A 24943-nucleotide genomic window follows, 5' to 3' on the forward strand; every position below is an offset into this window, starting at 1 on the left:
CTCTTTATCTAGAGTAGACTTTACTTGAGGAGATGCTACCCAATGAGTATTCATATTGTTATCCTCTATATCCCTATCCAGTTTTCCTAGGACTTCAAATAAGAGTGTCTATTCCTTCTCATCCATATTGCTTTCAATGTTGACCGGATTCTTAATGTCCTCTGAGATGGATACTGCTAACTGTTGTGGTTCTCTTTTCTTCCTTTTTGACATCTTTCTTTCTTTTGATTTTCATATCCTTCTTTCTCTATTTTTTGTTGTCCATAATAATGCTCTATAGCCGAGGTCTGCTACTTACTTTAGGAGACCCTTCTTCAACACCGAGATTATAATCCTGTCTAGGTGCTTTCAGTGGAGATAAATTAGATTTGCAATTGACTGTAGAATTGATCTTGTCTAACTGAATATTCCAAGATTTACTTTTTGAAGAAATATTCGAACCAACCTGATGACTACCTTTCTTTTGACATGAATAGTTATTAGTCTTTTTTTTCTTTACCTTTGTCATATCTGAAACATATCTTATATTGTGATCCTCAAATTCATGATCAAAAAATGGCAAGTAGACATAAGAATGCGAAAAGAGCGAATTGGATAAAATGTGTGAATTTCATCAGACCCTATCCAAAAAGACCTTCCAAGCGATATCCATATGGATAGGCACAGTCATCCAGATAGCATTCCTATGGATTGTGAAGCCCTAAAGCTCAGAACAGGATGGAGGATTCGGGTTATACGAGAAAATTAGCAATCAATACTTCTAATTTCTTTGCCCCGTTGAAAGATCTTCAGATTGAAAGGAATGAAAATACAACTCGATGTTCTGGCTGGGATTCATCTACTAAAGATAGGGGCATTGCTCCAACCAGAGTGTACTTTGTATCAAAAATGCGCATATAAGATTGAAATCAAAATTAAATCAAGTATCAAATATGATTGAAAATTGGGGGTGAAAGGTGGGGGTTTGAGGATGGGTAGGCCGGGAGGATGAGTGGGAGAGAGGAGCAAGCGGCGTGTAGTCCTTCCACTGTAGGGAGGGGGAGGTAATCGTTGCTCTGTGAAACCAGCCTCACGCGGTCCCCTCCGCCTTACGCTGCCAGACAGAACGCATCCCTCCTTTGAAGGATGGCCTGACAGCAACTCTCTACTTGGAGCAGGGCAACGCCACAATTGTATGCCACGCATCTCTCCCTCCTTCCGGCTAAATCCCGCCTGGTCCTCCACCTCGTGCGTCCCCACTCGGGTTACAAGCCCACGCTACCGAGCTCAACATCCAATGAGCTCAAACTCTCCAGTTTTAAATCAGTGCTTAATTAGTTTTCTGCTACGTGTGGGACAAATATACGTCTCCCGCTCAGGCCATCGCAGCTACTGCGTCTTCTGCACAATAATTAAATTGCAATGTTCCCATTTCTAAAAACCACGATTCACATAAACGCAAACAGATTTTCTCTTTTGCTTTCACGGACAGTTCTGTATAAGATAAATCCTCACAAAGAGGAGAAATAGAGCTAAATGTTAGTAAAGTTTGAAGCGTGTGGTAGAATCGTAAAAGGATGGATGTCAATGGTAATAAAAAGGGAACTGTCGGTAAAGGGGATGTTGAAAGGATAAATGCAGCTAAATTTGTGTTAAATACGTATTTAAGGAGGTTACTACTACCCCTAATACCAATCTAAGCACATTAAAGGAAAACAAATGTCATGATATTTACTACTTGAGCTCTCCCCTAAACAATAGTACAAAACCTTAACTTTCTTAAGCAAAGCTTCTTACTTCCTACCTCTCTAGAGTGTTTTATATGAATTTCATAGAATGAAATGAAATGAACTGTGACCTTCTTTTGTCTAAAGTCTTATAGACGCGCTTACTAAATAAAAAAGTTAAAGTCTGCTAATTAACATACGGAGATGAATCATCAATAAATCTTCTCTAAACCTTCATACAGGAAAAATATAGCACTATAGTTCAAAGGGCAATGGAGCTTCCCCTCATAGCCCTCAGAGGATTTCTTACTGGCTGGCCTGCAACAACTGTAACCAGGGTGCATTTCATAAAGAGTACCAGGAAGAAGAATAAGTCGGTCAAGATAATGTAGTTGACCATATTGATGTCGTTGAATGGGTTGAAGATGAAAACCATAAAGATGTGCCAAAAAAGTCTCTATCTTGACAGAAGTATGATTTGTATCTTGTGGAGCATTCAAAGTTCAAGTCGGTCCACTTTTTCAAATATTTTGACCAATTAGACAATCCCACATCAAGAAATGCTTCTGTGAATTGTACCGACGATGAAGCAAAGAATGAGGGTCTAAAAATGAAATCAGCTTGCTTGATATTTGTTTTCTAAATCAATGTTTGGGAACTTCAAGTGATGACTTCCACTAGGACAATAGTGTCTACATCAATCTTCTATTTCTAGATGAATGTTTTTCTCTAGGCAAACCTAAGGAAGCTAATATGCAAAGACAATTTTTGAAATTTATATTTAGCATACGTTTCTTTGCACCACAAATTTTATCGAGGTTGTCTAATTTGTGGATTTGTTTCTTCTTATTCAAACCTAGTCCTCTCAACCTTTAAATAGCTTTCTGTGACCATTTTTGAGTCCCTTGCAATAGGTATACCTACCTCAGGTATATAACTCGGGTAGAAGTTTTTGTCATGTGTTCCATTTTTTCCTTGCCTATAATTTCTCCAATTAGTCCCTCTTGTTGTCTCTCCTTTATGAGTCTTTTACACATCGATACCACAGTAATGATCTTGTTGAGACTCTAGATTTGTGCTACATCCTTTATAGCCAATGTCCCCACTTATAGCAAATTATTGGCCCAATTTTTGACTAACCAAAATTTAAGCTTTGACTAATCATCATTTAATATTATTAGTATGAATGCCTTTATTCTTCTATTGGAAGCTTTAGCGCATTAATGGAATATCATGTGTTAGTAACTGGAACAATCGCATCTACATCTCCACTACAACCAAAATTATAATTTAACACTAATTAGATTTTGTAACTATATTTTTATCATTAAACACATATGTACATACATGCATACATACGTACGTACATATATAAGATAGAAAGTGTTACAACATCAAAATTTCTATGTTAGTAAACTCTTAAAAGTCCATATTTATATACTTACAATAGAAGTTGGAGGTGACCAAATGGGGTCTGGATGGGATGGACAAAATGGGGCATATATATTATAGGGATTTATCTCTCCACCGATAGATTCTGTTATACACACAAATGTGATGCTGCTAGTTGTATATTTAAATTTCTTAGAGACAAATGGAATGAATGATGATTATAGACATACTTGACTAAATAGTAAAATAAAATTTGTGCTACCACTTCAAGATATTAACCATTTTCTTGGAAACAAGATTATTTGTTCCACCACTATTAATAATGGCATTGCATACTTCACCATTATATTTGTACCTAGTGCTAAACAAATTCTTCCTTTGTTGAGGTTCATTCTCATCATTTGGCAAGGCTCTTCTGGTAACCAAGACTTCTCCTCTTTCAACATATTTAGAATGCGATGATTTGGCCCATCTTCATCTACATGTACAACTTTTATATTACCCTCAAGTCTTCTGGTGGTTCCTCCTTGATGTTGAGGACCCTCATTAGCTCTATTTTCTTCTCCATGATGGAAACCAGTCCCACAAGAACCTCCTCTTCCTAGCCAACGACCTCTTCATCTTCCTCTCTAATCCTGGTTATTTTGATGGTGGGAATAGTTAAAACTATTTTCCCTCTAATTATGATTTCTGCTAGCCTCATCACTCTTTTTTAATTTTGATTTTGGCCTTCATAAGACCGTTTGTTGGATCTTCCACCATGACCTCTTCCACCCTGTTTTGTTTGAAACTTCTTCTTTAAACCCATAAGGTAATGGACAACTTTCTCCTTGTCATACATGATCAATCCAGTATTCCTCTAATCTTTGGACTATTGGCATACATGAGTTATTATTTGTCCAAAAGTGATATGTTATTGTGCTAGGTAAAAGGCATGCTTGTTCTTGCAACAACTGTAGATTGTATGGATGCATTGTTGCTTTTAGCTCTTGTACAATTTTTGTGTTTTTGGAGATGTCAATATTGAAGACACCAACAATATAGATTGGGCTTTGTATAGTAATAGTTGTCATTAATTTATTTTATTATTGTTATGGTGTTTGTGAGAGAAACAATTGGTCTTGCATAGATATTGTAAACAAAGGTTGCTTGGTTGTCTAGGGGGAATGACATTAGAATGGCTTCAACTTTTTGGTAGTCAAAGTTGTTGTAGTAAATACTTGGATTGTTTGTTGAACATAAGTCATTTTTTCATGGAATTGATATGTTGCAAAACATTTGTATCCTAGCAATGGGCTTCTGATGATTGGTACCGTCAAATAGGTTTCCTATAGACACATTTTTTTTAGGACATTAGATTCTTATTGTGTATAACATCTTCTAAATGTGGCTAAAAATGGAAAGTATTTAGTGTAGCTATTATAACATCACATAAAGTATTTAGTATTTAGTGATGCACTCCTTGAGGGTCAAATATGAGGCCATGCATAGTAAGTCCTTGTGCTCTGTGGATGGTTTGAGCACATGCCATTTGTATTGGAAATTGTTTTCTGATAATGCTTTTGTGCATTGAAGATTCCTTTTGGAGTACTCTATCAAGGCAAAGAATTTGTAGGAGTTGATGAAATCCAACTCTGCATTCACCATGATCACCTACATGCAAAGTAAGTTTTCGAAGGGAAACCAAGAATGAAGAGGTGGAGCTTGGAAAAAAACCCTAAACAGACATGAGAGAGAACATATTACAAAACAATGAAATTGTATTTATAATGAGAATGAAAGATGAGATACAATGTGAGAGAGACCACTTATAAAGGCCTCATGGAAGCTTGTAGAACAAGCTGAAAGGTGGTAGAAGATAAGGTTGGCAACTAAGAACTTATCCACAAAAAGGTGGAACATGCTAGAAGGGAACAAACTCCCATGTTGTCAACAACTCATCACTACAACTATTAACTACATGCATTAACCTAAGTAAGCTTAAGTAAATAGAATAAATAAATAATTATTAATTATTTACTCTAACACCCCCCCTTAAGTGGAACTTAGGGGAATGCCTTAAGCTCACAAAACTAAGATGAAAATGTAGAATGGATCCCGACAACGAGGCCATGTTAGGTACCGATGTACAATGCAAAGAAATGCAACCTCTCAAAATGGGGAAAGGGAGAAAACAACATGGGAAAAACCCTTCCCCAAAAAGTGCTAAGGACTAGTGAAGAACTAAAGAAGCCTCCAACTAGGGGAATGTCCCCATAAAATAGGAACAAGGAGTAATCATGAAGAGCATCACTAAAGCATGAAGAAGTGTCAAAGTCTTCCATCTGAAAGAAACTGCTGATCTGAAGAACCTCCATGGAAGAAGAAGGCATGAACTAAGCGTGTCTATATGGTAGATGATCCATCTCACTGAAATGCATAGGTAGCCAACCACTACAATCCCCTTGTATATAGGATCAACCATTGAATACATAGCTCACACTATCGAGCCATCAAACCGAGGATGCATTAGAACAATAGCATAACCCCCCCTTAATGCAGATGGGGTGAGATGATAGGCAACTAAGAAGGTGGGCCAAAATCTTTTGCAGACAGAATCAAGAACAACGAGAGAGGAATAGGTACAAACACCTATAAAGACACAGTCACACTGATGCTACATGGGGCTAATGTCATGGAAGGGACACTCACTTGACAAAGGAAGAAGACCAAAAAAATGGCAACATCTATCCCCCCGTGGTGCTTTTTAAAAATAGTGCAAGTACAACTGTCTCAAAAAACAACATTCATGAACCTGGAATGCACGTATACATAAAAGTGCTTACAAATAATGTCTACAATGATCAAAAAAGGAAAAAAGCTAACACAAAATATAGTACAGCCTAAATCAAAGGAAACCATGCCAAGAAAATGATCCTCAGACCTGAAACACCCAAGATATCCACCATAGAGAAAAAAATGCCAAAAACATGATAGAAAAAGCATGGCTAGAATATGAAGAAAAAGACCACATTTCTGAAAAGGTGACAAAACCAGCTTTCCAAAAATATAACATTTTCAAAAAACAGACATGGGACGCAAAATATATGCATGCTGGAGTCAAAAAAGGAACTTCAGACTTCAACTAAAAAAAGGGCAATAAAACTGCATCAAAACCTAAAAATACCTACTCCAATGTCTCTATCTCGGAACCAACTTTTTGGTGCTTCTTTCAGATCGGAAAAATACCTCTGTGTGCTCAAGTTATGGCCAAAAAACTAATAGTCGGTCAAAATGACCCTAGAGATCTCCAAGGGGTTAATGATGTAGTGATGTCATGCTGATGTTAGCAAAAGAAAACCTTAAAATTGATAGTTTGGGGCTTGTCATGGCAAAAAAGAGGCCACGTGGCAAGGCTGACGTGTCAAGGGTGATGTGGCGAGTCCATGTGGCACCCAAGCCATGTGTCACCCCTGTATTGGTGCCAAGTGTACCAAATGATGACTGGGCGCTGAGTTTGCAAATAGTCCCCACTGGTGCTGACTGTGACACACACTGGTGCTGATGTCTGTAAAGAACCTCCACACGGTGCTAAGTTGACAGGCAGGAGTGGTAGACAAGGACTAAGCACCGATGGAGCAACTAGATCAGAATGTGCCGCTGGCAAAAAAGGCTGAGCCGTCGAAGGAAAAAGCTGAGCCACCGGAGCGGAGTTTGAGGCCGAGACTAAGAAAAGAGGACTGGGACGCCACTAGAAGAGTGGTGTGCGGGTGGTGCAGTGGTGGCCACTAGGCGGTGTTGTGGTGGTGTGCCTGTAAATGTTTTTTTGTAAATTTTTTTCTTGCACAAATCTTCCATACAATCCGTACGGAAAGTCCTGCATTTAAAAAAAAATTCCTCCTAGAGCCCTATCTCCAAAATTGACAAATTTTATATGGATCCTAATTGTAAATGGCCTTCCAGATCCAATGACAGTGTCGTTTGGGCCCAAAGTGCTCTAAAAAAAAGCTCTTCCCCCAGATTGAAGAAAAATGCACAAACAAAATATGGTTTGTGTCTTTGAATCGCGGCTTCAAAAAACCTTCAATGAAGCAGCAACAGGGAGTCTCTGATACCATGTAGGAGTTGATGGAATGCAACTCTGTAGTCACCAAGATCACCTACATGTGAAATAACCTGTTGAAGGGAAACCAAGAAGGAAGAGGTGGAGTTTGGAAAAAACCCTAAACAGACATGAGAGAGAACATATTGCAAAACAATGAAATTGTATGTACAATGAAAATGCGTAATGAGATACAATGAGAGAGAGACTGCTTATAAAGGCCTCATGGAGGATTATAGAACAAGCTGAAAGTTGGTAGAAGATAAGGTTGACAACTAAGAACTCTTCCACAAAAAGGTGGAACATGCTAGAAGGGAACAAACTCCCGCATTGTCAACAACTCATCACTACAACTATTAACTACATGCATTAACCTAATAAGCTCAAGTAAATAGAATAAATAAATAATTATTAATTATTTACTCTAACAGAATTGGCACACACCCATTGTTTATGTATGATTGTTTGAGGTTTTTCATCTATGTGACTTGGGACTTACCAATGTGTGGGTCATTGAATTCTAGCCAAATGATGTTGGTGTCAGTCTCTATGTGTATGTCTTGAACTTCCCATCTACTCCATAGAAAAATCCATCTTGTATGCCATATTTTCCACCAAATATTTTGGTAGTTATGTCTTATTTTAATTATATTTGATTGGACAGAGGTATAGCATTTTTTTGTAAATGGTGCAATGTAGTAGAATTATTGCGCTCATCAATTGCATTTATTGTAATCAGTTTTCTATGGAGAGAAGCTAATATCTTTTGGTTGTGTGCATTGACATCCTTTCTTTTGTAAAACAATAATGGAAGTGTTGGGTCTATTGGTGGTGAGAACAGGCATTTCTCATTCAAGTATGCTATGTCATCATTTTTTTGAGAGCCAATGTGTATTCTATTAAGAATATTGATGAAGGTTTGGTCTTTTTGTCTTACCATTGTTTCTAAATTATAACATTTAATATTATGTTCCCAAAATTTGTAAGGTACTAGATCATCATTAGTTGTGAGGGTTTGGAATATTGGGCATTCATGTATTGGTTCAACTTGGTACAAATCACCATAGAAAATGATATACAGACCACCAAAGTATCTACTAGGTACTTGCATTATGTCACATAATCTTTTGTCTATGCAACATAGTAACCTTGCTCCAACTAATGAGATATCATTGATGACAATAATTTCATAAATGATTGTACTATTTTGATAACATTTCCAATCTTTCAAAACTAAGTGGAGCAAAAACAAATTTGTTAAATGGAATGAGAAGTGCATAATGCAAAGTTGTGCCTTCTAGATTGTAAGCCAATTCTCTTATGTATGAAAGTAATAGCCATCACCCCTGATTGAGTTATTTTATATGCAAAGGAAGGCCTGGTATATTGGCAGTAAACATTTTGCTAGTTCCAATGCCTCCTATTAGGAACAAATAAATTGGTACAAACTCTGCATATATAACTCCAACTTCTTAGTCTCTGAATCAAATTGTGGGTTGTCATTGTCCTAAAATTGAGGTCAGAAAAATTGTGGGATCTACTAACATTGAGGTTAGTAACATCATATGATAATATTTAATATAATATCAAGTGTGAAATATGATCATTCCCCAAAGGAAGTAGAACTAAAATACAATAGAGGAAAAGATACATAAGAGTTACAAATAAGAATATTTTTGTGCCAATAACATGGATACCAAAAAGAATCGGTGCTACCATATCATAAGCAACCAAGAAGACTACACAAGATCACTAGTACAAAAAATAGCACAAGTATGATATACCATATTAAAAAAATATAGAATAAAATGAATACAAATAGAAGAATGGATATGATAGGGTGATCACTTTATCCTCTTGTGCTCAACAAAGCAACAAGGATCATTTAAAGCAATCAAATTAGAACATATAAAAAATACACAAAAAATGGGGGAAACACAACACAAGAACATAGAGACTACCATGATAAATGAAGTCCACATCAAGTGTTCTGTATGCCTTCTCTATCTTGGTCTGAAATGCTAGGGGAAGGATGGTGACTTGCAAGATGAATGACATCCATCATAGTAGAAATCACAACCAATTCTAAGAAAGGACTCTGAGAGTCACTATGCTCATTACTATAAGTGATTTTAAGATGCATAGAAATTATTCATCACTACTAATATGTTCATCATCTAAAGTATCTTCCATATCAAGATTAATGAAATCTAAAATATCAACAAAATCATCACATTTATCCATATGCATAGTGTTATCTTATTTAGCTTCCTCCAAAGGCTCACACATGGTTTGGTCAAAGGAAGGTAAAGGTTGAGATGAAGATACATGTTGAGAAGAAAAAGAGTGAGCTTTACCCTTAGCTTTAACTTGACGTTTCTTGCATCTTTTATGGGCATGTTGGTTATGGATAGTCTTACAAGAAAGAATGAGATCAACTATCATAGGTTCTAAAGAAGGAACAACAATAGGTTCATATATAGTAGTTGAGGAATACATGTAGAATATAACACCCTACCAAGGGATCCAAAAGAATTAACCTAAAGTTTTACTAAGTTTTTCAAACATTTTGTTTTAAAGAAAGAATAACATACACATCAATCATAAAGTAGTGGAAGCAATAACATACAATCATACACAAGCAAACATAACAGATTACATTCCTTAAGGACCCCAAGACATTGAGTCACATTTAATTTTAATTAATACTAACTCTAATAAATAACACATCCACATGAAAGAATAATTAAATCGCATATATTGTCTTCTAGAGACACGAATTTAGGAATACCTTTAAGCATTTTGTCCTCCTCAATTCTATTTGACCCTTCTATATTATTTAGAATCTATTGAAAGTGGTCAACAAGAATTTCTGCTATCTCGGTGGATTTGTCTGTAACTATCCCCTTGTGATTTCTAATTCTAGTTATAGTACTCTTTTCTCTATTATAGAGAGTCGAATTATGGAAATATTTAGTATTTTGATCTCCCTCCTGTAGCCATCTTTCTCGAGATTTCTGTTTCCAAAAAAATTCTTCCTTGGCCAAGATGTCTTCATGTTTGGCTAGCAATTCTTTTTCTAGCTCATAGCTATCATTATTCATCCCAAATTTAATGATTTCTAAATTTAGTTATTTTAATCTATTTTCAATTTCTAACTTCTCTTTGAAAATATTATTGAAATGATTTTTATTCCAATTGAGAATATTTTATTTAATCATTTTCACTTTAGAAACAAAAATAAACATTTTTTAACCTTTGAATTCACCTTGGGACCACCATTCTCTGATATTTTATGGAAAATTAGCATCCAAAGACCACATCTTTTTGCATTTAAACAAATTTCTACTAGGTTTGTGTGGTTCTATTAGCTCTAATCTGACTAAGAAGTGATCTGACCCAACAATTGGAAGAATCGAAGATTGAATATTTAGATCATTTACTTCTAAGTCTCCTTTGACAAGAAACCTATCTAATCTCTCTGCAATATATGCAAAATATTTTTGTTTGTTATTCCATGTATAAATCCCATTACTACAAGGAATATCAATTAAATCATGTCCTTCAGACCATTCTTTAAAATCCTTCATGGATTGAGAAACACTCTCCATTGAAATTCCCCTACACTCTAGGTGCACTACACTATTGAATGCTACCCCCACTATCATAAGATTGGTTTCTCTACACAGGCTGAGTGTACTAATTTCTCTTGTTGTGATGAGCATTACGATAGCTCCTAGTGTTGTAACCGCCACCACCACTCTGTGTTGGAGGATGAGTTCCTCCCTACTGTTGATTACCTCTAGAAGGAGGTTTCCTACTATCACCTACTCCTTGATTACTCTTAGATCTTGATATTGTAGGTGCTCCCACAAAACCTCCATGTCCTAGGTTAACACTCTGCTCTACAAGAATGACTCGATGTACCGCATCTTTGATGGTTTTAGGTTCAAACACCTTAACACCCCCAACTAAATGGTTGTTCAAGCCTCTGATGAAATTTTGTGCCATCTATGTTGGGTTATCACTAATTCCTAAATAGGGCATGAGCTCATACAATTTTCTCTCATACTCTACTACGGTCATAGTGAATTGTCTCAGGTTGTGGAATTCATCTGTCTTGTACTAGTTCCATTCCTCTAGTAGGAATCACTCATGAAATTTTTTCAACAATAACTCCAACGTAACACTGTTCATGTCTATGCCCAGGTTCTTCTCTTCGATAATCCACCACATGGCTCTAAAGTGTTCTAGGTTGGTGATAGCAAACTTTGCTTTAACATTAGTGTTAAAATCTTGAATAGCCAAAACCCTATCAAGAGCAATAAGCCATTGCTCGGCTACATAACTTGAACCTAACCCATTAAAGGGTTTGACCTTGGATCTCTGAAGGTTCTTCATCTGAGTGGATACAATCGATCTCTGTTGATCCCTCTGAAGGATCCTAGACCTAGGTATATGCTCATGTCCTGCCTGATGTGCTCCATCGTGCTCCATCCTGACCAACACCCTAAAGATGAGGTAGGTGATCAATGAAAATTTTCATCATTTTCCTCAGGTTCACTTCCTCTGAGTTGGTCTTCTTCTCTCTATGGTTCTCTTCCTGATGCTCACTAACATGCACTTCCCTACCCTCTTCCTAATTAAGGCCTTCATGGACAAACTCATGTACACTAATGTTTTTGCCTCGTCAATGACCTCTACCACGGCCTAGGCTATGACCTCAAACTAAAAATCTCATCCCAAATACCATCCTACAATAATATCGAAGATACAAGATGCTATAATAATCATAAAACATACTATTGTAAAGCATAGATAAAAGACACATTTCGAAAATAGAATAAGTTCAATTTTCACTTTTGCCTATATTTAGATTTATGTATAACTCAGGTTAGAAGTCTAAGTGTTCAAGTTTAAAATATACAACTAAATATTTAAATTATATTTCAATTCAACTAGTTCTAGTTTTAGTTTGAAATGGATATACATAACAATTTAAATTTCATTTTAGTTTCAACTAGTTAACAACTAGTGGCATTCCAATATACCCAAAGCTCCCAATGTAGAAACTTGGGCTCTGATACCAGATGTAACGCCCCGCCAAAGGATCCAAAAGAATTAACCTAAAGTTTTACTTAGTTTGCCAAACATTTTTTTTAAAGAAAGAATAACATACACATCATTCATAAAGTAGTAGAAGCAATAACATACAATCATACACAAGCAAACATAACAGACTACATTCCTTAAGGATCCCAAGACATTGAGAAACATTTAATTTTAATTAATACTAAGTCTAATAAATAACCCATCCACATGAAAGAATAATCAAAAGTCCAAAGTCAATTTAAATAATATACATTTATTCTGAATGCCACTTGACAATAAAATTTAGAATGCTCAATCATGCATTGTACATGTCACAAGGTATGAAAGGATAAAGGAATATACATTTATAAAAGTAGATTACATCATCCTTTTCAAATCCATGAAACAAAGTACAATACAATAAGAAAAATCATCTATCATAAAGATATAACCATACATCATAAAGGTCCAACCATCCATTGTAATACACAAGAATAGAATGAAAGGAAATGTAGACAAGGAAACTCCAGTCACGGTATCAACAAACGAATCCCAATGGTAAGATTAAAAAAGAACTACCACCCAATCACGTGGAACCTAAATAGGCCACTCCCACTATGCTGAGGAGATAGTCTTAAGTCCCAAACAAGATATAAATCCAAATACCAAAAGTAATCTCTATGTCTAGGAAACCCTAAAAGTAATCTAACTCAAATGTTCCAAAACAAATCGACATCTATACCCAGCGACACACAAAGAAACATAGGAAGTCTATACTGCTAGTGGGAAAGTGTCATCACATGAATCCAACTCTAGGGTTATCTGACTAGTCTTTTAATCCTCCAGCCCCCTAGTGACTCTATGCAGCACTAGTATCCTTTCGTATTGACAAGGCATACTAATGAGTCAACTCTAAGGTTACCCAACTAGGCTTTTAATCCTTTGGCCCCCTAGTGACTTTTTGTGGTACCAATATCTTGTTAATTCATTTTAACCCTATTTAATGAAATGTTATCACTTATTAAACTACTTACAATGGGTTACCTTAGTAGCCACTTTGGGGCTCAGCCTCCATTGCAAGCCAATTCTCAACTTAACATACAAATTACCTACCCTAGGCTCATAAAAGTATAAATCAAAAAATCACATAAAATCACCTCAATCCTATACAAGTGACTGGAAAGTATCAAAAGATAATTCACAATAACACATCAGTTATCTACGAGTATCTAGAAAGCATCCCCAAAAATACCAATCAAAGACTAAAAATGGTAAAGTCAAGTATCTCATAACATTCACCTCAACTTCACACAAGAACACTAGAAAGCAATAACGAAGAATAAATTCAAACTCATCATATAGCATACCAACACATTGCCATGGTTGAGTTTAAATGATCAAGATCAAACATCATAACATCACAATCACATAACTCCCAAGCCTCTAGTAGACATCCTAAACTTGTCAAAGCTAGATCAAACCCTGAAACCCCAAATCATAAGATATACCTCACATACAGAACATACAATATCGTATTCTCAATACATTACCTTTTGAAGACACAAAGGTTTAAATTTTACTAGAGGTTTCAAGTTTACATTTTCATATAAATCTAACTAGGAAATAAAATCTCAAGTTCACCTATTAATCATTCGCAACTTATAGTTCCAATTTATTTCAATAATAATTTAATTAAATATGATTTAAATTCAATAATCATTTTTACTCCCCCAATACATTTCAATAATAATTAATTAAAATAATAATTAAATATTATTAAAACACTTAATCATTAATAATAATATTTATTTATTTAAAAATAATTTTATATTAAATTATCACTAAACAATTATTATTTTATTAATAAAATAATAACTAATAATAATTTATTAACATTTATAAATTAAAACTTATTAATATTTAATATATTAAATAACATTTAATAAAATTAATATTAATTAATAAATAAATTTTATATAAATTAAATTCTAAACATAACATACAATTAGAACTTTAATAAAATTAATAAAATTAAATTAAACCCACTTACATTTATAAAGGCCTGTTGGCCTACCGCTAATGCAATCTGCATAGCAACTCTATTGTTGTCGCAACAAAGTATGTTGTGTCAGCAGCAAAGTCTGTTGTGTATACCAACACGGTGGGAACTATGAGGAGGGGGAGGTTAGATGTGGTGGCCTACCTCCCTCTCACCCCTATATATATTTTTTCAAAAAAATATTTTGTTTAAAATTTTATAAAGTTTATTACAACCAATAGCGCCCCTCCCCCCCCCCCCCCTGGCAATAGAATTTTTGATTTTTTTTTTATAAACATTTTCAATTTTAGTCTAATAAGAAAAATATAATCAACCATTCTAATTTCCAATTTAAAATTTATCTTTTTTCAATTCTGAACCCTTCCTGGTTTAAATCTAATTTGCAAAATTAATGGACGAGGATTCAAAAAAATACTTCAATCTCTACGTATACAAAAGAATTAACATGCATACTAGAAATTTTCAATATTTAAACACTCGTCACAAGAAATTATTCAAGTAATCATTTTACAGACATGAAGAAGATAGGAAAAGAAATAGCATAATTAATTATGCAAATTTATCACAAGAATCTACCTGGACTCTGATGCTAAATCGTTAAGCTCAAAAAGATTGTAAGAGAAATTTCTCCTCTCAAAACCTTCTCTCTTCTGAAAATTCGTAGTCCTTCCCCAAAACTTTGATCCTTTGAAAATGAACCCTCAATTGGGATAAAGAGTTCTCTCCTAAAATTGGGGCACTAATTGTGCGATCACCCAGAGGACTCCCTGCTCACCAGACTTTAACTCTTTATTATCTTTTCTTCATATTTTTCATGCAGGTTTATAAAATATAAAATATCTTTATTTAATTTCACTTGACTTCTCTTTTTAATTAATTTATTAAATTTTAATCTCATGCACACTTTATGCAATCTTAAAACTTTAATTAAAATTAATATCTTTTTCACTTTTTAATTTATTTTCAAAAAATTAATCGATAAAATATTTATTAACTTGAATAATAATAGTATTTAGCATTTATTTAAAAATGAACTCTAAATATATTATTACTAAATTAAATAAATATTATCACCTTCTTAAAATTAGAATTATAACTTTTATCTTTAAATTTAATTCTTTTTATTTAACTAATTTCTCAATTAATTAAATATTAAAATTTTCATAATAATTTTCCATTAAATTAAATCATTGATTTAACCATTTAATTTGCCAATAGTGGCATGTTGTGATGGTTAAGTTGTTGAGTTGTTATCGTTGCCATCAAGGTTCAAATCTAATGGGGATGAGGTCCCCCGTTCGTGGCCTCACTGGTTCATAGCTCCAGGTCAAAGCATTTACCCCTCTAAAAAATTTTAAAAATTAACCATTTAATTTGACTTAATTAATAGAAAAATCACAAAGAATAGGACAAAATACAAAAACACATCATAGAAAAACACATACAAGATCAAACTAAAGGATTATAATCATGAATTAACGTCATACGATGCATTCGAAAGGTAATCAACTTAGATACTTGTCCTAATTTTCAAGGAAAAATTGGTTCAAAGGTTAAGATTTGGACTTAAGAATTTATATCCCCTCTCTTACCATTGAGATAATGCAATAGGGTATGCTCATCCTAGCAATTCAAGGAAGTTGATACCCGGTACCTACAATCTGCATAAAATCCATGCATGTACAAGCACATATATACTAAGCTAAACAGGCAATGGCAGGAAGTGGTGCATTGTGTAGATCCTGACTAGTAGGTGACTACGACTCCCTTCCTTAACCACATCAAAAATGCTATCCATAAAGAAAACATACACGCACACCATACACATGCAGTATGGGGTAAGTATCCATAAGAAAACACATGATAATCAATCTAACTAATCATCATCAATAATTAAAATCATTGAATAATCATCATGCATACATGAAGTATAGAGTACCAAGTAATCTCATCATAAAATCAACTGAATATGAAACAATATCCAATAATCTCAAAATAATGCTACTAATCATCAAGCATAAAATTGGCCTAAAAGAGTTTGGTAATGATAAAAAAATGCAAACTAGGGGTAGGCACTATGTCCACCCCCCCTAGACTTAGGCTTAATCCTGGAAGCCTACAAGAATGGTAAAACTAAAGAGCTCACTTTGTGGGTCCCATTGGACCTATTCACCCTATAGAAGGATATGACTCCACTGAGAACACTCTCTGGGACCTACCCATGTCTCCAACCATAGATTATGAAGCTGAAGGTCTCTAATTTGAAATTGTGATTTCCCTTGAGGGTAATGGGATGACTTGTGTCCTCGTTGTTTGCATGAGAAACACTCTTTGTTGAAACTCCCCTACACTCTAGTTGCACTAAACTGTTGAACGCTACCCCCACTGGCATAAGACTAGTTGCTCTACGTAGGCTGAGTGTACTAATTTTGCTTGTTGTGTTAAGTGTTATGATAGCTCCTAGTGCTGGAACCACTGCCACCACTCTTTTTTGGAGGATGAGTTCCTCCCTACTATTGATTACCTCTAGAAGGAGGTTTCCTACTATCACCTACTCCCTGATTACTCATGGATCCTGATACTGTAGGTGCTCCCACAAAACCTCCATGTCCTAGTTTAACACTCAGCTCTACAAGAATGACTCAATGTACTGCATCTTTGAGGGTTTTAAGTTCAAACACCTTAATACCCCCAACTAAACAGTTGTTCAAGCCTCTGATGAAATGTTGTGCCATTTGTGATGGGTTATCACTAATTCTTGAATAGGGCATGAGCTCATAGAATTTGCGCTCATACTCTACTATTGTCATAGTGAACTGTCTTAGGTTGTGGAATTCATCTACCCTATACTAATTCCATTCCTCTGGTAGGAATCACTCACGAAATTTTTCCAAGAATAACTCCCATGTGACATTGTTCATGTCTATGCCTAGCTTCTTCTCTTCGATAGTCCACCACATGGCTCCAAAGAGTTCTAGGTTGGTGATAGAAAACCTTGCTTTAACATTAGTGTCAAAATCTTGAATAGCAAAAACCTTGTCAAGAGCAATAAGCCATTGCTTGGCTAATTAACCTGAACCTAACCCATTAAAGGGTTTGACCTTGGACTTCTAAGGGTCCTTCATATGAGTAGATACAACCAATCTAGGTCGATCCCTCTAAGGGCTCCTAGACCTAGGTCTATGCTCATGTCCTACCTGATGTGCTCCATCCTAACCAACACCCTGAAGACAAGGTAGACAATCAATGATGGTCTTCATCATTTGCCTCAAGTCAACTTCTTCTGAGTCAACCTGTTGCTCTCTATGGTTCTCTTCTTGATGCTCACTAACATACACTTCCCTTCCCTCTTCCTGATTAAGGCCTTCATGGACAGACTCATGTACACTGATATTCCTGCCTCGTCCACAACCTTTACCATGGCCTAGGTTATGACCTCTAACTAAAGATCTCATCCTAGATACCATCCTACAATAATATCCAAGATACAAGATGCTACAATAACCATAAAACATACTATTTGTAAAGCATAGATAAAAGACACATGTTTTGAAAATAAAATAAGTTCAATTTTCAGTTTTGCCTATTTTTATATTTATGTATAATTCATGCTAGAAGTCTAAGTGTTCAAGTTAAAAATATGAAACTAAAAGTTTAAATTCTTTTTTAGTTCAACTAGTTCAAGTTTCAGTTTGAAATAGATACACAGAACAGATTAAATTTCATTTTAGTTTCAACTAGTTAACAACTAGTGACATTCCAATATTCTCAAAGCTCCCAATGTAGAAACTCGAGCTCTAATACCAGATGTAACACCCCACTAAGGAATCCAAATGAATTAACCTAAAGTTTTACTAAGTTTGCCAAACTTTTTTTTTAAAGAAAGAATAACATACACATCAATCAAAAAGTAGTGGAAGCAATAACATACAATCATGCACAAGCAAACATAACAGATTACATTCCTTAAGGATCCCAAGACGTTGAGTCACATTTAATTTTAATTAATACTAAGTCTAATAAATAACACATCTACATGAAAGAATAATTAAAAGTTCAAAGTCCATTTAAATAATATACATTTGTTCTAAATGCCACTTGAAAATAAAATTTGGAATGCTCAATCATCCATTGTACATGTCACAGGGTATGAAAGGCTAAAAGAATGTACATTTATAAAAATAGATTACATCATCCTTTTTGAATGAAATCAAACAAAGTATAATACAATAAGTGAAATCATCTATCATAAATATCTAACCATACATCATAAAGATCCAACCCTCCATCATAATACGCAAGAATAGAATGAAAGGAAATGCAGACAAGGAAACTCCAGCCATGGTATCAACAGATGGATCTCGATGGTAAGAGTAAAAAAATCACTACTAGCCAACCGTGTGGAACCTAAAAGGCCCACCCACCATGTTGAGGAGATAGTTTCAAGTCTCAAATAGGATGTCATTTAATTGAGTGTATTACAATCAAGATGATATATAGAGGAAAAAGTAGTTGTACCTTTAGACATAGTAGCCACTTGATCAACAATTGTATTTTTTGACTTGATTTTGATGAAATTGGTAGGTTTAGATAACTCATTTATATTTCTAGTGGTATCATTCTTATCATTAGAAACAAGAGCCATCATAGTAGAGCTCTCAAGTCGACTCACTTGTAACGAGAAATGGTGAAGCAATGTATATACATTGAAAATGAGGTATAATTAGTAAGGAGAATCTTATCTCTAATGTCTTTCTATAAATTAGAAATAAAGACACATTAATATTATGATCATGCACATGATAAGAAATATTAGCATACAAATTTTTAAATCTACCAATAAAATGAGTAACTTTCTCTTTAATATTTTGCTTACAATGCATTAAATTATTTAAAGAAATCTATGGACCAATATTATTTTGAAATTGTTGAATGAAAACATAAGAAAGATTTTGAAAGGAAACAATATAATAATGAGGTAGAGAGCAATACCATTTCAAATATATATCCCTAAAATTAAATCATAAACAACTTAGCCATAAGTTTATACTCACGAGTGAAATCACTACATATAGTCTGGAAAGTTTTAACATGAATCACAGGATCTCCCTTACCATTATAAGTCTCAAGATGAGGTACCTCAACATGTTGTAGTATAATAACACAAAGGATATCAAATTAAATGAGATTAGCAATGTCACATGTAGGAATTTTATTCTTAGATTGAGTTAAATGAGCTAGGAGTTGCAATGCAGTGATAATTTGAATCAAGCTACTAACATTTGGATCAAAAGATGTGATAGTAGGATTAGGTATGCTAGATGTATTAGGAAAGTTACAAGAAGTAGAATAAATATGTAAGGATGTTGATAGAGGATTAGAATGAAAAGGTAAAGGGTTCAAATAAGTAAAAGGAACCATGTTATATGAAGGTAATGAAGAAGGAATGGAAGTAGGAGGAAAACTCATGGGAAGTGAAAGGCTAGGAAGACCAATAATTAATTGAGTGAAAACTTGTGTAGAAGTAGTCATAAGAGGTGAAGCATATGTAGATATGTTAGAAAGGGTGGTGAAAATTAGGATAGAAGCTTTAACGATTGTGGAAGGAGGATTTCCTAACTGTTGAGCACATTATGTCAAAGACTTAGCATGAGTGTTAACAAGGTGAGATATACCATGCAAGATAGAAATGTTATTATCATCATTATTAACAGCCTTCTTAAGAGCTTCAATAGAAGAAACACTACTGAGACTCTAATTTTGTTGCACAAGCCAAGTTTCCAATTTATCAAATTCATGAGAACACTTATCAACTTGTGAAAAAGGAAATCTTAAATATTCATCTTCATCATGTGATGAGTGAGAAGATTTATTCTCCATCATAGGATCAAGATCATAATAAAATATGTTAGTGTCATCATGATTCCTAGGTAGAAAAGGGGAATCATGATTAAAGGATCCCGTGAGTCTACGACTTCACCTAATCGAAATGCTATAGGTTGGATTTAGTGTAATTAAGATCATAAAGGGAAGGTCACAAAAGAAGAATCTAATGATATAAATATAAGAAAGAGCATAAAAGAGAAAGCTAACCACACACAAGATAGCCAAATCTAACTCTAAAAAGGAAGAAAGGGGTTTACCCAAAACATGGAAAACACCTAAATCAAACAATATAACTCTAAAAATGGAGGGGGACAAGTCAGGTTCACCAAAATATTCAGGGAAAAAAGAGAGACACTATAATAGGATTGTAGATCTCTTCTTTTTTGGGTCACTAAGCCATTCAAATATGTGAGGGAAATAGGGAAATCTCCTAATATGATTCCACTTATATTCCAAATTAGATTAGCTATAACCCAAAGGAAGAAGGGTGTAAATACCAAATTTGAATCATAAAAGGGAATTCAATGCAAGTAAATACACTCTTTGGCTCTTATAGGATAATTTGTATGTAAAATTGAATGAATTACTTAAATAATGTAGATCTAGATGCCATGTGTATACAATCAAGCTAATTAATATACAGATCTAAGATATGGACATAAAAGAAATAAAATATAAGACTCACCTTGAAATATGCAGAGGAAGATGTATTTTTGCTCCAAAATTCATGGATTCGAGCCTATTTCTAAGTCTCTAACTGTGGATTCCTGAATGAATCGACGAAAGGAACAAAACCCATAAATTGTTCGCCAAGAAAGAAGAAAGGAATAGCTTGACTTGAGGAAGGATGTGTTTCAACGAAGTTGATGTAGTCTGGAGACACTGTAAAAAAATCAAAAAAATATCTTTGGAAATCTTTCGAGGAGTTATTTCTAGATCTGCATGTGAAATCCTACAATCCTACTCCTACACATAGAAAATGAAGGGTTTTTGTTGTTGAGTTAGATGAGGACTTGCCTTAGTCAAGCCATAGGTTAAGGAATTAACCATAAATGAGAAATGTATATGTAAACGACTGAAAACAAGATAAATGTTAGGATTCACCTTGCTTAAAACCCTTGTCAATAAGGATTTTTTTTTTTGTGTGTGGTTGATCTTGAGCTAGGTAGAGGAATGTAGGGTATGTACACAATTTGCAATTTATCTACCATAATCCCATCATGGTGCCATAGATGTAAGTGTGTATCAATTTAGATGATGATGAATATTTTAGTGTAGATATCCTCCCTTGATAGCCAACAATAAGCTAGGTCTTCAAGAGGAAATGCCCACAAAGGATCGTTCAATGCTAGATAGAAATTCCCCTTGCTCGAATACTTGAACTCCTTGAATAACTTTCTTGTCTTCAAAAAGATATGAATGTTTGAGCTTGAGAGTTGAAATTTGATTGCATGTGAATGATTATGATATCTTGTAATAAAATTGAAACCTCCAAGTCTCCTTATATATGTTTTTTTTGCACAAGAAAATGATAGTAAGCCGACTGGAGAGCATAATAAAACCAATTAAACCCCTAAGGCATTTCAAACCTTAAGCCCCAAAATCACCAAGGAATAGGTCAACCTAGGTCAACCTAGTCTAGAATAAGTTGAGTTGATTCAACCTGGTCCCAAAGATTAGGTTAGGGGATCTATAGAGAGAGTATATAGTTACCAGAAGAAATATGGAAGAAAATGGAAGAAGATGGGAAAGGAGGACATCAAGCATAGGTCCATCCATGGTTCGAGAAAGGCATTATGGAAATGGTGATAAAATTTATTAAAGGACACATGCATCCATTTTAAGATGATACACATTCTATATGCTTTTTTGTTTGGGTTCCAACTTACATAGGAGCACATGTTCTTGCATCCATTTGTGCATCATTTGCACTAAAATTAATATTTCATCCATCTTTGAGTGACAAAGTTACAACTCCCTTATGTAGCTATATTCAGATCTTTTCTTTAGAGTTCATCATCAGGGTATCCAAAAAAAGTATTGGGAAAAATACACACATGATCATTGCCATTAAAAAACTCAAACTTAATATCAACTAAAAGTTGGTAGATAGACCGAAAAATAGTTTACTAGGTTCCAAAGTAGTTTGTTGAGTGGTATGTTATTAATTTATCACCAGCTCCAAGAATCTTCTATGTTTCTTTTGCAAATCCCTCATACAAATCCCAATGTTTAATTTTTCAACTCTTATAAATGGTTTATGACATACATGGCAGACCATGATTAACTTTCTTAAGCAAGCTTCCTACTTCCTACCTCTCTTAGAGTTTTTATATGAATTTCATAGAATGAAATGAAATGAATGGTAATCTTCTTTTGTCTAAAGTCTTATAGTCGTTCTTACTAAATAGAAAGGTTAAATTCTATTAATATATGAAGATGAATCATCAATAGATCTTCTCTAAACCTTCATACAAGAAAAATATAGTGTATCACCTATTCTAGTAGTGTAAATTGAATACTAATCTATTAAAGCATTCTCAATACTAAAAATAGTAAACACTTATGATAGGATAGAGGTTATCACCAAGAAAAGAGGCAAACCAAGAATGGTAGGCTCTTTATGACTTAACCCTTGATGAAGTGGATTTGTCCCTGATAAGTAGAGATGTGTGCTTATGATTATGCTCAAGCTTCAAATGGATGGATGGTGTGCATGGAGGATGGTTTGAATGATGGAGGTATGAAGGGATTTCAGCATCATAATGGTATTTTAGTAGTTTTCAAGCTCTCAAAACAGCATTATAACATTGCATGAAAGGTGGATGACATTTGTGAAGGGAGAGGGTTCTATTTATAGGCTAAGGGGTAGAGAGATGGATGGTCAGGATGCAAGGATGAAAAAAGGGTGAGGGAGTGCCAAGATGCACTCAAAAGGGATCACATGGATTGTGCTTGTTTAGGGCCAATAAGGAAGTGACACTTGTCACAAGGAGGATGATTGTGAGAGGATAGGATAAGGGTTGGTCAAGGGAGTAATGAGGGAGGTTGAGTATGTAAGAGGGATGTAAGAGTCATAAATGGGGATGTAAGAGATCTAAGAGTCATAAATGTTGGAGGGTGAGGATGAGGATGAGTTTGTTGACTTTAGCTTGGGTTAGAAAGTCTTAACCCTTGCTTAGAGTTGTGCACATGTTTAAGAGGGAGATTAGGATTAGCTTAGAAAGGGGGTTAGGGTTTAACAGATTTAGCTTTGATGGGATGGGTTAGTTAGATGGCTAAGTGAGGTTAGTATGGGTGAATGGGTTGAATTAGGAGTTAGGATAGGGTTTAGGGATGTTTTAGGGGTTTAGATATTTTATTAAATGATTTATTTAATAAAATGAGGGTATGGAATTAAATTAAATAGATTTGAGAATTTATTTAATTTAATAGAGGAATAGGGATTTAATTGATAAGTTGGTTTTGGGTTAACCTTTAATTTTACCAATTGGACTATAGTTAATTTAATTAATTAATTAACTAGGGGATGACGATCAGTTAATTAAATAATAAATATTTAATCAATAATGTCCTAGGAGATTACTAAATGAGATTACCTAGTGATGTAATCAAATTTAGGTGTCTACATTTTGCCCCTCTTTGACATAGTGTTGGAAGAACACTATTTCAAAGAAGTTCAAATATAAATGACCTGAACAAGACTTTTTAAAGCAACATGGTTGCCCCAGTTTCAAATAGAAGAGGAGAGAATGGATTGTATGATGCCCCCTCAAAAAGGTGGCGAGGAGAGAAGGCGAGGCTCAACAACTTCTTGAAAAGTACAAGAATCAAAGGTGAGCAAGAAGACTGAGAGTGGTGAAGAGAGGGGTTTTGAGGAAGCTCATACGCTCACTATGGGAGAATGATAAAAAGGAAAACCTCGTACACAAGGATAACCAAGGATTAAGAACACTAGTTATAGGGTCAAGGGGGGAGAGGTGATTGGCTATTTAAATTGAATCCAGGAAAGTGATTTGAAAGATGGTAGGGTTGAGGAGATTATGATTCTAGGATTATGATTGGTGATGACTAAGATTATGATTGATGCAGGAGCTAGGACTGTGATTGATGTAAGAGCTATGATTATGATTGATTTAGGAGATATGATTATGATTGATTCAGGAGATATGATTATGATTGAGTCTGGAGATATGATTCTGATATGGATACTATGGGTTTGATAGATTGGTTGGATCATGATTCTAGGATTGATCAGATGGGATGCTTGGATAGGATGGGATGTTTTGATAGGATGGGATGCTTGGATAGGATGGGATGTGTTAATGGGAGGTTTGTATAGGATGGGATGTTTGGATAGGATGGAATGCTTGGATAGGAGGGGATGCTTTGAGAGGATGGGATGCTTTGAGAGGATGATATGTTTGGATTGGATGAAAGTGTGAAGTAATCCATTGAAGCTTGAGTGTAGGGGTGTTCAAATGGGAGCACCACCATGTATTTGAGCACTTATTTTGATATAGGAATATTGGGGATATGCCAAGCTTACAAGGAACATCAAGGCCTTTGTACCAATATTATATATGACTAACATGGAACAAACACACAAGGATTGCCCTAGTATCACACATGAATTCCAGAAGAAGCAGAGTGGAAATGATACTGGGTAACCCACAAGAAAATGATATTTCCCGAGTGCACCATGGAACCACAAGTGATCACATGTTT

General features: G+C 34.8%; 1 non-coding gene across 1 annotated transcript; it reads right to left on the reverse strand.

The window, feature by feature from the left end:
* Nucleotides 1-952: 952 nt before the first annotated feature.
* Nucleotides 953-1271, reverse strand: LOC149539719 (signal recognition particle RNA). The gene has a single exon (XR_016356620.1).
* Nucleotides 1272-24943: the final 23672 nt, after the last annotated feature.

The sequence above is a fragment of the Cupressus sempervirens genome, chromosome 9 (genome assembly GCF_028749045.1).
Source record: "Cupressus sempervirens isolate cs-2001-9-10 chromosome 9, ASM2874904v1, whole genome shotgun sequence".
Taxonomy (NCBI): Eukaryota; Viridiplantae; Streptophyta; class Pinopsida; order Cupressales; family Cupressaceae; genus Cupressus; species Cupressus sempervirens.